This window comes from Lactuca saligna, chromosome 7 (genome assembly GCF_052625555.1).
Source record: "Lactuca saligna cultivar CGN05327 chromosome 7, ASM5262555v1, whole genome shotgun sequence".
NCBI classification, from domain to species: domain Eukaryota; kingdom Viridiplantae; phylum Streptophyta; class Magnoliopsida; order Asterales; family Asteraceae; genus Lactuca; species Lactuca saligna.
The window spans coordinates 129,376,943-129,382,237 of NC_136423.1; the positions used below are offsets into that span (position 1 = coordinate 129,376,943).

The 5,295-nt window shown below is 35.3% G+C and overlaps 1 long non-coding RNA gene across 1 annotated transcript; it reads right to left on the reverse strand.

Annotated features, from left to right (window-relative positions):
- On the reverse strand, positions 1-2,599 carry LOC145005762 (uncharacterized). The gene is made up of 5 exons (XR_013662672.1): positions 1,105-2,599; positions 731-1,006; positions 514-606; positions 286-423; positions 1-183 (listed from the first exon to the last, which is right to left on the reverse strand). It is a non-coding gene; the product is annotated as an uncharacterized LOC145005762 (long non-coding RNA).
- Between the last annotated feature and the right edge of the window lie 2,696 nt (positions 2,600-5,295).

Here is a 5,295-nt window from a genome sequence, read left to right on the forward strand (position 1 = left end):
TACGATATCATAATATTGTTTTAAGGATAAACTTGTTTTTCTTACATCTTCAAAAGACAATTGTTTTAAAACATTAATAAAGAAACCCATAACTCAAACATTAGCGTAATATGCAGCATCTATCAACTAGACATTCTTAATTCACCACCTAGCAGCACGCTCCTGCATAGTAGGCTGCAACAACTTGTTGGGGAGACGTTGCATAAAAAACAATATATAAAGGTTAATCATAACTTATTTATGTCATATCAACTTATAAATTATAAGGTAGACTAAACTACATACATTAATAACATCGAGAATACATTCATAATCAGGTGCATGCTAACGCCTCATCCTAGGGTATGCAACCGCTCGAGGGATAACACCCGATATAGGGGAACCAACAATACTACTGTTGGGAAATGTCTCAAATATCCAAATCTACAAAATTAAGATAACGAACAACTTACCAAGTTAACAATGTTACAATACTTGTTATTTAAAAACTCTTATTAAACATAGTGTACACACCTTAAATACATAGACAAATCCCTGTAGAGTATTGGGTGTCCACTGCCGATTCTTGCCGAATTTGGGTTCAAATGCTCCTCAATCTTATCAACACTGTATGAAATTGTTTGTAAGTGAAATCACATATCAATCTACCCTATAGGTACATATTTCAAAAAATTACACTTAATAAGTATATGTATCATTTTGATATAATGTGGGTAAAAAGTTGTTATACCTTTTAAACTCCTATAAATTAGAGACGAGCGTCATACGTTGATTAGTAACTAGCTGTTGCGGGTATTTCCCTAAAAATCCTTACTCTAGCATATACAGTAGGGAGACTCTCACCATGTCTTCATTGCTTAATTGATGAAGTGAGTTATTGAACATGTTTGTAAGGTCATCCATACTCACCGAACGTGAAAGTAGCACAAATGGAAACACGCGTTCTCTGAATGCTGCAAAATCAGAACTAGGATGGAAATAATCCCCGAAACTGCAGGCTGGTAACCTAGCAAAATGCTTTACTGTCAAAGCAAACCCAATAGTCGCCAACCAAAAATAAAAGCTCTTCTAGGTCAATTAGATCAAAAGTAGTAGCTTCCTTACACATAAGATAGTGACATAGTAAAATGTGACATTCGACACCCATCAGCATGCGCATGTAATCACCAAAACATGATTGCCTAAACATCACCGCCCAAAATGGTCGGTTTTGTAATCACCAAAACATGATTGCCTAAACATTCCACACCTGTCTGCAGGTTATAGTAACAACCATTATCGTGCTACAATCAAAAGAATTATTAGGATTTTTTAATGTATCTCCCGGAATCCGATAATCAGGTACAGTATTTCCGGACCATAAATCGAACCCATTTCATTGTATTCCGGACAATATTTTCGTATTCCGGGCTTGATTTGCGGATTCTGGACACATTTTGGACTAGAAAAAAAAAGTTAGGGTTTTTTATTACGATATATCATGTAGTATAGATGTATAAGTATATGTATACCTACAATTGTCTGAACAAAATTAAAGTTCACAGAAAACCCTATAATACCTATATAATTGCGTAAACTAAACATTTTTTAACGAATAATAAAACATAAATACGTTTAATTAGAAAAAAAAATTTGAAAATTACAAATAAAAACTGCATTTCTTCACTGCTATCTGAAGACATTTCAATTGTAGAAGTGTCCGAAATGGGATGTCGAAATTTAGTCCGAACCAAGGGATGTTGAAGTGCAGTCTGAAACAAGGGATGTCGAAGTGTGGTACGAAACGGGTTAAATGGTATTTTTAGGAGAACCCGGGTCAGAATTACTATTTGAAATTGGGTTAAGAACAATCCATTCTGGACCAAGTATTCATTTTGCCAATAAAAAAAAGTTATTTAAAAAAAACAACCAAAAAAGTTATTAGATTACTCAATTTCCCTAAAATAAAAGTTTGTTCACTTTGTTTTTGAGTTTTTTTAATAAAAGAAGGATAAAAAACTTGGTTCGTTTTTTTAATGTAAGAAATGAAAATAAGAAATGAATTAGTTTTTTTAATGGAAGAAATGAAAATAATAAATGAAAAGAAATAAAAGGGTTTTTGTATTAAAATGGCCCAACCCAAATTGAGCGGATTGGGAAGAAAACATAAAAAAAAAAAAAAAATTGACAATTTTTGCTCATCATCTTCAATAATACGTTTCGTTGATCGACTTTTCAACACACAACTTTCATCAACCAAATTCAAATATGTTAACATTAACTCTTCTTAAAACATTACAAGCAAATGATTGGCGAAAAAAATAAACAATTATTTCAACTATTATATGTAATATTAATTACAAACTAGTATAGATTTAAACACACAAAGCAAAACACAAAAAAGATCATAAAAAAAGTAGTAAACCAAAACAGACAAACACAGTCCAATCAATCTTCTTCAATGATTAATTGGATAAATGTCGTGCAATATTATTAAAGCTAGAGGTCTCAAGTTGGTGACAACAGAAAAGAGAGAAGTGCAATATTACTTAAGCTGAGAGGTCTCAAGTTGGTGACAACAAATTACATTTTAAATTAATATATTGAAAACCAATACCAATAAAATATATAAGAAAGTAGTATATATATATATATATATATATATATATATATATATATATATATATATATATATATATATATATATATATATATATATATATATATATATATATATATATTAAAACTCATAGCAAAACAAAAATAAAAAAACATGTATACAATTTTTTTGGAAAAGGAACTTCCCTAACGAGGGTTTCCGCGCCAGCTTTCGCGCACCGACTAATCCATCGCTGCAAATATAAAGTTTTGCCTCATGCCCTGGAGTCACTGCAGACGAACCTCCATGGCCACAAGGGCTGAGTGGTGCCAGGATTTGAACATAGATCAATAGGTTATCCATCATATCTTCCACATGCCTTACCAAGTCACCACAACCCAAGTGGATCTCTTGCAATAGGGTGGGGCTGAAGCTGAAGCTGTACTTTATAGTGTCAATAGGGTGTTGAGTGTTCGTCATGATGATGAATCTCTTGTAATGCTTATTGTGGATCTCTCAAATGTCTTCAACTTAGTGGATAGATTTATCTTACTTCATAAGGTCAGGATGAGGTGCCCTTTCATTTCTTTATGGGTCAAATTCTTATATAGTCATGCAGCAAGGTTGTATTTCAGAGATAAGCATATTTGTTCCACTATTAGGGTCCAGCAAGGTGTCCATTTGTGACCACTTCTTTTTGCTCTTATACTGCACCTACTTATACATCAAATTAGAGACAATTATAAGCTTCTTCTTCATGCTTGGTACCTGGATGATGGGACAGCCATTGGAGATTCAGAGGAGGTGGCCAGAGTATTGGACATCATTAGGATGGCAGGACCAGGATTGGGGCTTGAATTGAATATCAAGAAAACTGGGTTATTTTGGCCTTCATGCGATGGTAGGAAGCTTCATTTAGGTTTATTCCTTGCTGACATTGGGCGACCATCAGTGGGGATGAAGCTTCTTGGGGGAGCTGCTAGTAGAGATGCGAGTTTTATTAGTGGGTTAGCCATGAAGAGGGCTGCCAAGGCTGACGACTTGATGTGCCTTCTACCACAGTTACATGACCCCCAGAGCAAGCTCCTTTTTCTTCGATCATGCATGGGCATCACCAAACTTTTCTTTGTACTGAGAACGTGCCAACCCGTTCACATGGAAGAGGTTGCTTTATGTTTTGATAAAGGGTTACGTAGGTCGATTGAAGACATTGTGGTTTGTGGGGGTCCGTTCTTTAGGGACCTTCGATGGAGATTGGCTTCATTACCAATCAGATTTGGTGGTTTGGTGTTGTACTCAGCAGTAGAGGCTTCCCCTATGCTTTTGTGGCCTCATGAGCTCAATCGTGGGTGTTACAATACCACATCTTATGAAATAGCAGCATATGTGGTATGAGGATTCACGCATTCCCTTCCGCTTACACCATTTCTTTGTGAATGAAGTGATTCAGATTATGTTTATGTTTTGGCCTGTCTTCGTGATACGATTCCGGGCTTTGACTTCATTGGTTTCACTAATAAGGACACCGCCCTCCAAAAGTCCAACATTCATTGGCGAGTGCCCTTTTTAGTAAAATTGTCAAAGACATGGAAGTTCACTTCGACATGACGATTAAGCAGAAAGCAATTTTTTAGTGTCTAAGGGCCCCACATGCTCAAGATTTTCTTATGACTATTCATATTGACGGTATTGGCCAGCATATGTCTCTAGTGGATTATTGTGCCATCCTCAAGTATCGCCTTATGATCCCTTTATTTCCAGCTGATGAGACTTGCCCTAATTATCGCAAGGCATGCTTGGACTCCTTTGGGGAGCATGCAGTTCATTGTAAAGAGCTCCTAGGTTTCAAGTACCGACACGATCTGGTTAGGGATGTTCTTTTCAACATATATAGGCGCGCTGGGATTTTTGCCAAGAAAGAGGCCCATGTGAACTTTCTGACTGACCCATTGGAAGGAAAATGAATACTTATATCAGTTGATGTTTTAATGTTTGGATGGGCAAGAAAAAACATACATGCGTGGATCTAACAGGGGTTTCCCATCTTGTGGGTTTGGAGAGTGGAGTTTTCACTATGGGACAAACTGCTTTAAAAGTTGCATCAAGCAAAGTGGCAAACCATGAGAAAGCATGCATGAAAAATCATCACACGTTTATACCCTTTGCATCTATTACTTTCGGTTTCCTTGCGCTAGAAGCTGTGGAGCTACTCAATAGAGTCAAACAGGTCATGTGTAGTAATGCTATGACTCCTAATTTTATAGATGTTGTTTTTAAAAGAATTAATTGTCATCCAAAAAGGAAGGACCGGTCCTGAAAAATTAAATATTCTCAAAGGGCCAGGACGAACAAAAAAAAATGACTCTTATATTTATTATAGTTTTTTATTTTTAAACAAAATTATATAATGAAAAAACTGGGCATAGTTTGTTGTTCGTTTACCCGCAACGTCTATGTAAATCTTTCTTATGAATTTGGTAATGAAATACAATTAGACTCTATGTGTATGTGTGTGTGTGTGTGTGTGTGTGTATATATATATATATACACTAGCCGTTTATCCGCGCAAAGCGGCGGGCAACAAATAGTTTGTTTCGACAATTAATTTCTTTTCCATGGAGAACGATTATTTTCAATTCAATCATTAGTTTGTTTTAGGAAATATGTTATATTAAAAATAAACAAAATTCATGAAATGACCAAAAATAAAGAAAATT